Source organism: Lynx rufus, unplaced genomic scaffold, assembly GCF_022079265.1.
Source record: "Lynx rufus isolate CCGP_SWC_20201006 ecotype Redwood Valley unplaced genomic scaffold, mLynRuf1.p SCAF_2, whole genome shotgun sequence".
NCBI classification, from domain to species: Eukaryota; Metazoa; Chordata; class Mammalia; order Carnivora; family Felidae; genus Lynx; species Lynx rufus.
The window spans coordinates 6,497,585-6,507,403 of NW_025814834.1; the positions used below are offsets into that span (position 1 = coordinate 6,497,585).

Genomic DNA, 9,819 nt, shown 5'->3' on the forward strand with positions numbered 1-9,819 from the left:
CATAAGCATCTGACATATATGCCACCTCCCGCAGAAAGGCTGATGGCCAACTCGGGATTTCTCCTGTGACACCTCTTTCCCAAAGCCCGTTTCTTCAGTTTCCTGGCTGGTTCACCAATTGTTGGCTCACAAATTGGTCACTGTACATGGAGGGCAAGGAGAGACCGAAGACAGAGGCAGACCACTCTAGATTGATGGGTGTTGGGGTTAATAAGCAAGGGAACTTACTCACAAGGCTTGTCTTGAGTGGCTGCAAGGTCAAGTGATCTTCGCCCCTGCCTGCCAAATCTTAAGAGAGCCCTTAACTGGGTTCGGTCATGTATACCATCCACATGGTCTACCATCAACAATTATCTTCCTCTCTCAAGGCTACATCCTCGGAAACAGCTCCCACTGTGATAACAGTGGGCAGAGCATACATTCCGGGGACAATGGAGGAGCAGAGAAGCCTGGATTCAGCCCCCAGATGTAACCCAGCATGAACATCCTCCCAACTGCTTCCTCCGACACTCAATAAAAACAACAACAAAAACCAATTTTTTAATTTGCAAAGCATTTGAATAGATTGTCCAAAGGTCAGCAAGCATATGAAACTATGCTCCACATCAATAGTCATCAAGGAACTGCAAATAAAAATGAGATATCAATTCTCCACCACTAGGATAGCTGTAATAAAAAAACTTTTAAATGCAAAATAACAACTGTTGGCAAAGATGTGGGGAAACTGGAATATCCATACATTGCTGGTGGGAATATAAAATGGTGTAGCCACTGTACAAAACAGTTTGACAGTTCCTCAACAAGTTACGCATAAAATTACCATCTGACCCAGCGATTCCACGCCTGGGTATATACTCAAAAGAATGGAAAACAACTGGTTTTTTTAGTTATTATTTTAATTTACATCCAAGTTAGTTGGCATATAGTGCAATAATGATTTCAGGAGTAGAATCCAGTGATTCATCCCCTACATATAGCACCCAATGTTCATCCCAACAAGTGCCCTCATTAATGCCCCTTGCCCATTTAGCCCATCACCCCCCACCCAAAACCCCTCCAGCAACCCTCAGTTTGTTCTCTGTATTTAAGAGTCTCTTATATTTTGTCCCCCCTCCTTGTTTTTATACTATTTTTGCTTCCCTTCCCTTACGTTCATCTGTTTTGTATCTTAAATTCCACATGAGTGAAGTCATATGATATTCATCTTTCTCTGACTGACCAATTTCACCTAGCATAATACATTCTAATTCTATCCACGTTGTTGCAAATGGCAAAATTTCATTTTTTTTGATTTCCAAGTAATATTCCATTGTGAATATGTACCACATCTTTATCCATTCATCAGTTGATGGGCATTTGGGCTCTTTCCATACTTTGGCTATTGTCGATAGTGCTGCTATAAACATTGGAGTGCATGTGCCCCTTTGAAACAACATATCTGGGGCGCCTGGGTGGCGCAGTCGGTTAAGCGTCCGACTTCAGCTCAGGTCACGATCTCGCGGTCCGTGAGTTCGAGCCCCGCGTCGGGCTCTGGGCTGATGGCTCAGAGCCTGGAGCCTGTTTCCGATTCTGTGTCTCCCTCTCTCTCTGCCCCTCCCCCGTTCATGCTCTGTCTCTCTCTGTCCCAAAAATAAATAAACGTTGAAAAAAAAATAAAAAAAAAAAAAAAAGAAACAACATATCTGTGTCCTTTGGATAAATACCTAGTAGGGCAGTTCCTGGATCGTAGGGTAGTTCTATTTTTAATTTTTTGAGGAACCTCCATACTGTTTTCCAGAGTGGCTGTACCAATTTACATTCCCACCAACAGTGCAACAGGGTTCGTCTTTCTCTGCATCCTCACCAACATCTGGTGTTGCCTGAGATGTTAATTTTAGACATTCTGACAGGTGTGAGGTGGTATCTCATCATGATTTTGATTTGTATTTCCCTGATGATGAGTGACATTGAACATCTTTTCATGCATCTGTTAGCCATCTGGATGTCTTCTTTGGAGAAATGTCTATTCATGTCTTTTGCCCATTTCTTCACTGTGTTATTCATTTTTTGGGTGTTGAGTTTGATAAGTTCTTTATAGGTTTTGGATAGTAACCCTTTATCTGATATGTCATTTGCAAATATCTTCTCCCATTCCATCAGTTGCCTTTTAATTTTGCTGATAAAAACAACAGTTAAACAAAAATGTGTACACAGATGCTCATAGAAGCACTATTCACAACAGCAAAGAGTAGAAACCCATCAACTGATGACAGAAATGTCCATCAACTGATAAATGTATAAATAAACAGTGGTCCATCTACACAATGGAAAATTATTCAGCCACAAAAAGAAATGAAATAATGGGGCGCCTGGGTGGCTCAGTTGGTTGAGCATCTGACTCTTGATCTCGGCTCAGGTCATGATCTCACAGTGGGTGGGATCATGCCCCGTGCTGCTGAGCTCTGTGCTGACAGTACAGAGCCTGCTTGGGATGCTTCTCTCTTTCCGTCTCTCTCTGGCTCCCCCGCCCCCGCTCACACTGTCTCTCTTTCCCTCTCTCAAAAAAATAAATATTTAAAAAAGAAATGAATTACCAATAGATGCAACAACATGGATGAACCTTGAAACATTAAGCTAAGAAGCCAGATATAAAAGTCCACTTTTGTACGATTTCATTTCTTTCTCTTTTTTTAAGTTTATTTATTTATTTTGAGAGAGAGAGAGAGAGAGAGAGAGAGAGAGAGCAGGGGAGGGGCAGAGAGAGATGGAGAGAGAGAATCCCAAGCAGGCTCCACAGAGTGCAGAACCAGACACAGGGCTCGAACCCACAAACACGAGATCATGACCTGAGCCAAAATCAAGAGTCAGACGCTAAACAGATTGGGCCACCTAGATGCCCTTATACAGTTTCATTTCTATAAAATATACAGAAGAGGCAAATCTATAGATGGAAAGCAGATCGGTGGTTGCCGGGGGCCGGGGAGGGCAGAATGCAGAGTGACTACTTACAAAGGTATGTGCGCGTCTTTTGGGTACGATAAAAATGTTCTGCAACTAGGTAGTAGTGATAGCGTACAACACTGGGGAGATACTAAATACCACTAAACCGCACACTTTAAAATGGTGAAATTTGGGGCACCTGGGTGGCTCAGTCGGTTAAGCTTCCCACTCTTGGTTTCGGCTCGGGTCGTGAACTCACAGTTTTGTGAGTTCAAGCCCCGCATTGGGCTCGGTGCTGGTGGTGCAGAGGCTGCTTGGGATTCTCTCTTTCACTCGTACGGTCTCTGTCTCTCCAAAACAAGCAAACAAACAAACAAAAACCCTTAAAATGGTGGACACTTATTTTATGGGTATTTTACCACAATAAAGCAAATGGAGCAGGCACTTTGAAAGCTAGTCTGGCAGTGCTCCAAAGATAAAAAATAGACTTACCGCACAGCCCAGTTCTTCCACTGCTAGGCATGTACCGGAGAGAATTGAAAACATATGTCCACACAAAACTTGTACGTGAATGTTCACAGAAGCAGCGTTCATAACGGCCAAAAAGTAGAAAGAACCCAGAAGTCCATCAACTGATTGGTAGATACACAAAGTGTGGTATATCCACAGAAGGAAATATTATTCACCAATCAAAATAATGCTACACCATGGATGAACCCTGAAAACATTCTGTTAAAAAAAGAAACAAAAACCCAGTCACATATTCTGTGATTCCACTTGTATGAGGTGATGAGAATAGGCAAATCCATAAAGACAGAGTGCCAGGGGCTGAAGAGTGACTACTAATGGGGCCAGGGTTTCTTTTAGGGGCGATTGAAAATATTCCCAAATGGATTGTGGTCATAGTTGCACAAATCTACAAATACGCTAAAAAAAAAAAACCCGAATTATAAACTTGCCATGAATGAATTGTATGCTCTATGAATTATATCTCGGTAACGTTGTTTGCTTTTGTTTTAAACCCACTTAATCTCATTCTCTTAGAATTACATGAATTAGGAATCAAACAAGGTTCGAGTTTTTCAGATACTCATGTGGAATACTTTTTAAAAAAATACTGACTCATTAGCTATTCTGGATAATTACTTATTAACAGAAACAATACTGTCAAAACGCTCTGCACGTCTAATCAGTCATAAAGATAAACACATTTCAAAACCCTTTTTGAGAGGAAAACAAACCATGAAACGCATTGTAGACATTGGCGTAAGTCGTGTATTTCTAAAAGTGCATATTAAGAATGACTTGGCATTTTGAGGTTTTCTTCCCCTGACTTGCCTAGAACTCAATCCTCAGCTGCCCAATAAATGTGGACACTGCAGCCCGAGTGACTATTACTTGTAGAGACCCCTGAAGGGAGACAAGATGGCTCAGAGAGTGGGCCCTGCAGGGTAGAAGTTACTGATATTCACGTGGAATTTATTTAAATCAGTATTTCTCAACGTTAGCGCCAGTGCCTTTTGGGGAAAGAAGATTCTTTGTTGGGAGAGGGTGGGTAGGTATCTCTTGGCTTCATAGATAGGGTTTTTAATAGCATCCGTGGTCTCTATCTACTAAGTGACACTGTCATCCCCTAATTGTGACACCAAAAATGTCTTTAGACGTTGCCCCCCAGGGGACAAAAATTGCCCCTGTTTGATTACCACCATCTAGATGATTCCAGAACCCAAGAGGGGGAAACCTGGGAACGCAAGAATTGGTCCTGAGGAATCGGGAGCTAGCTTTCTGAGAAAATGCTCCCCAAAGCGTACTGCGAGGAAGCAATGTTTACATCACCTCACAGAAATTCTCAGCCTGCGTTGAGCTAAGGTCCAGAGAAGAGAGGGACAGGGACCATAGCTTCCCTCAATAGTCCACAAAGCACCTTCACACGCTGCCCATGTGATCCTCAAACAACCCTGTGAGGAGCGAGGCACATGCTCTCAGCCCCATTCTAAGATGAGAAGGCTGAAGTCCAAGGCCACATGGCAAAGACGAGGCACCTGAGATCGGCTGAATCGTTGTTCAGTCTCCTTTCCTCCCTTCAGGAGGCTGCTACTCTCCAGGTCTTGTATCCCTGGAAAAACAGTCAGGCCAACAGTGTGGTCTCAGGGTGAGAGAGTGACAAGGGAGTGGGTTCTCACTGCAGCCTGTGACCTCGGGCACCGCACTTGGTTTGCCTGGAAGCTTCGGTTTGCTCGTTCGTGTGACAATTGGACTGTCTCCTATCTGAGGGGTCTCCATCCTGTCACTCCAGCCTAAAGCAGCCTGTCCTGCATATGTTGCGTGTATGGTTTTCAAAGTTCTCCCGCAAACACCATCGTACCTGCCCCCAACCCCAGAGTGTCCCCATTCCACAGATGGAGAAATGAATACCCGGAGAGAAGCCACCTGCCTTGGCCACACAGCTGGGCTTGAATGCAAGGCTTGTAGCTCTTACTTGACTAATGTAATGGGGGCGAAGGAGGGATCCCAGGAGCCAGGAGGGGAGGGAAAGTTGCCCCTTTCCCACCCTGGCTCAGGCTAGGGCTGGGCTTTGGTTCATTCCCTCCCATGGAGCAGGCTGTGCAGAGAGGATGTGCTGGTCCGGGAGCCTGAGCTCCCTCGGTTTGTGTGGCCCCAAAAGGGAGAGTGGAAACCTGTCCTTGAAGCTTTGAGCAGTTCTCTGCTTTGCGAGTGGAAGAGACTAGAATTTTTCTCTGAATTCCTTTGTTCTAAGAAAAACACTTCAATGCCCCTTCTAATAGTGACATCAAACTCTCTTCTAAAATGGGGATATTGGAAACCTAAGGAAAAGAGGTTAGCCACGGGAAGGATGGGTATCAGTTAAGAAGCAAGGACAACAGAGAGACTGTTCCAGCATCTGACCTGGATTGGAGCCCCTCTTGGCACAGGGAAAGGCACCTTTGAGAATGTGGCCTGAGAAGAACTGCTCTGGGGGCAGGTGACAAGGTGTATGGGGCTGGAGAGGGGGCCCTGGGTAGGGCTGGGATAAGCCTCAGGACATCTCAGGCTGCCCCAAGGTCCAGCCTCTGAAGGTCTCCCAGTGGAAACCATCAACCAGGCAGACAAGAAACCAGGGAGCTGAGGTGGCCGAGTCCCTCCCTGGGCAGAGGACCCAAGAGAGTCTGCAGTCAGTCACTCTAACATGGGCACTAGGAAGTGATCTCTTGCTGTTGCACACAAGCAAGAGTGGGAGCACACAGGTTGCCCTGAGAATAATCACACTTCCCCAAACTGTGAATCATAGCATTATGCATGGACCGTTCTCCGAGCTCTGGCTTTCAAAAGGCTCTGCACATTAGCAAGAGCGTAATAAGAAATTTACTATCCCTGTTTTAGAGGTAAGCCAAGAGTTACCTATAAGACATGCTTGCTGATTTCATAAGCAAAATTGAATCTCGTTGTTTATTAATTTGAATTTCTTGGATTATTTCTGAAGTCAAATATGCTTCCAAACTTTTCGTGGCCACTTGTATTGTGGTTACGGATTACCCAACCAAGTTATTTGCCTACTAAGGAATGTTTGGTTTTGGGGGGTTTTTTTTCAGCTATAAATCAGGACTTTATTTTTCCTGATCTATGATGTATCTTCTTTTTCAAGTACTTTTTTATATGAGGTTACGTAAGCGAATTAACTATTTTAAAGTGAACAATTCAGTGGCATTTAGTACATTCACCATATCATGCAACCACCACCTCTACACGATCCTAAAATATTTCCATCACGGCGAAGTACAAATTTTTTTTCACAGTGTTGACCTGGTTTGATCATTTAATGAAAAAACTCTGACTCTGATCCCTTTAATTCCTAATTTAAAAGTACAAGTTGATAATTACATGTTGCATAATTACATGTTGCATAATATGGTGACATATGATGTCACATCATAATATGTTGGGATGACAACTGAGATTCCAGACTAAGTTCATGATGCTCAGAAAACACATTCACCACCATCTGGTTTTTCGATACGACTAAATACATTTCTGTTTTTGCAAAAATAGAATGGTCGGTAACAAAGGTAACAAAAGTGCTATTTTTTTCCTTCTTATGCCAAATTCTTCTTATATTTTTGCTTATGAACTAACTACTTGGTTCAACTTTCCTGGCATATGGTATTTCTATTTCGTGCCCCATGCCTTATAGAACCAGTCCAATTATGTTCATTTATTCCACATTCCTGCCAGCTCTCGTAGGTATGTCCAACTATCCCATGTGTCAGCAAAGAAATCACCCGATGTTAAAGAGGGATAAGGGTCTTTGGGACCTACTTGAGGATTTCTTTCTGATGAAAAAATGCACTGAAAAGGAGAATTCTGGTGTGAAAGAGTGATCTGAAGCCTTTCGAAGGTGTAAATATTAAAACAAAAACAAAAACAAAAAACTCACAGGCTTTTACTTCCCAAATAGCTCTGGGCTCTCTTCCCATACGTCAGGAAGGCATCTGAAAAGACATACTTGCCTTAGGTCAGAAGTCAACATGCTTTTTCTATAAAGGGTCAGGTAGCAAATATGTAAGCTTAGTGGGTCATGTACATCTCCCTCCCGTATTCTTTGCTGTTGCTGTTTTTAATATCCCTTTGAAATTCTTAGCTCTGGGCCATATAAAAAACAGGCCTCTGGGCAAATTTGGTCCACTGGCTGTTGTCTGCGGATCTCTGGTTCAGAGTTCTGGGAAAGAGTGAGGCACAGAAGTGGGAGAATAGTTTCCACACGGACTGTCCTTTCAGATCTGTGTCCCCCCCCCCTTTTTTTTTTAATGTTTATTTATTTGTGAGAGAGAGACACACACAGAGCACAACTGGGGGAGGGACAGAGAGAGGGGGACACAGAATCCGAAGCAGGCTCCAGGCTCTGAGCTGTCAGCTTAGAGCCCAACATGACCCTTGAACTTACAGACCATGAGATCATGACCTGAGCCAAAGTCAGTTGCTTAACCGACTGAGCCACCCAGGCACCCTCCCTTTTTTTTTAAGTTTATTCATTTATTTTGAAAGAGGGGGAAAAAGAAAGAGCTTGAGCAGGGAAAAGGCAGAGAGAGAGAGAGAGGGAGAGAGAGAGAATCCCAAGCAGGTTCCACTCTGTCAGCACAGAGCCCTACCCAAGGGTTTACCTCACAAACCATGAGATCGTGGCCCGAGCTGAAATCAAGAGTCAGATACTTAACCAACTGAGCCACCCAGGCACCCCTCAGCTCTGTGTCCTCTTGGTCAAGGCTTCACCTGTTTCTTCGGCAGGTAGGTGTAGGGTTTGGACTGGAAATTTCCAAGACTCGTTCTATGATTCTATGACTGTCCCCAGACAACCTCGCTAAAGATACTGCCTGTTATTGGCACGCATGTACCCTGTCTTCATTCAAAGCCTCTCCATCGTTCAGAACCTCAGCCTCTGACCCCCTCCATGCCAGTCCACTCCGAGCCTGGCATCCCCTTCCTCAGGAAGCCCTCCCAGGTTGGCTCAAAGAGCCAAATGCATGAGGGAAGATTGTGCACGTGAGAACGATGTCTGCCCATGAACACACAGAGCGATCAAAGAGAAACAAAGCCACTGACCTGAGACAGGACTCCCTTTTCCTTGTAGTTGGTCCCTCCAATGAAAACCATGTTGGGCATGACTGGTCTGGGATACTCGAACACAAAGTCGTATCGTAACAGCCAGACGGAGCCCTTCCGATACAAGGTGGGTAAGTGCACATCTCTCTTGAGGATGTTGGATGCAAGGTCTTCATACTTTGAATACGAAGGTAGGTCTCCAAGTAATGAACGAGGTAGTTGGCCACCCACTGGGGGAAGGTCATCCGGTCTGAGAACTGAGTGTAGCATCTGGGAATGTAGGATGCGGGGTTCGGGCTCTGGGTGATCGCGTGCCCCAGGGAGCGTGGGAAGCCCCTGAAAAGATACATGGAGGGCAGGCCTAGGTGCTCTGCCAAGGTCACCCCACAGGGCAGGGCTGGGTCTGTGAAGAGGGTGTCGAACTTGCTCTCCCTGAGGAAACTCAAGGTGGCGAGTCCTCCAGGAGGCTCTAGCAGTTGGCGAAGTATGTGTCGGTAACAATCATGGTATTCCTGTCCTCCCTCACAGCAGGGTTCAGGAGCCACCTCTCAGCGAAGTGACTGTTTCCAAAAGATCAGAAACGGTGCTCTGGCTCTTCCGGGTCAAATGGCACTGGATAGATTTTTCTCGTGTGGTGTTTGGATTCCTTCAGAAGCAGATTGACCTCTGACACCAGCACTACCACGTCATGTCCCTTCTCACTGAGAAGCTCAACTGCGTCCTTCAGACTGAGCCCGTGGCTTCCATCCTGAGGAACCACCAGCAGCTTGTCACCTACGACCTCACTCCAAAGCGCTAAGAGGAAAACCCCTGCGGAAACTTTCTGAAACGCATGGGGGAGGCAGGCCATCGCGGGGGGCAGGGGGGGCAGATACAAGCAGCAACAAGGATAAATAGTTTACGATCTCTCAGCTTCAGGGCTGCCGGCTACTTTCCCTCAACTAACCACTGCTCTTCACAGCCCTTGCCTACCTCTCCTGGCTCTGAATTTTGCCCTTTGTTTTAAAAGAACCTAAATGAATATTAACCATTTTCATACACACGGCAAACTTGAGCCAATGGGGCCCCTTACCAGCTTTCACCTGAACCCTAGGTGTGCCTCTCCTTCCCAAACTCAGTCACACTTTGAGGACAGCTTGGGAGGCCCCTGGAGGCTGGTGGCAGTCCTCCGTCCTGAGCTGTTTGGATTCCACAGCAAGGTGACGATGTCCATGCACGAATAGCTATTAGTAATTCTCTACTTCCTCAGCTTTTCTCAGAAGGGACGTGTCAACAGACGCCAAACTCACAATTTGACACACCACA

General features: G+C 45.2%; 1 pseudogene; it reads right to left on the minus strand.

Moving 5' to 3' along the window:
- Nucleotides 1-8,490: 8,490 nt before the first annotated feature.
- Nucleotides 8,491-9,364, minus strand: LOC124516165 (UDP-glucuronosyltransferase 1-6-like; annotated as a pseudogene).
- Nucleotides 9,365-9,819: the final 455 nt, after the last annotated feature.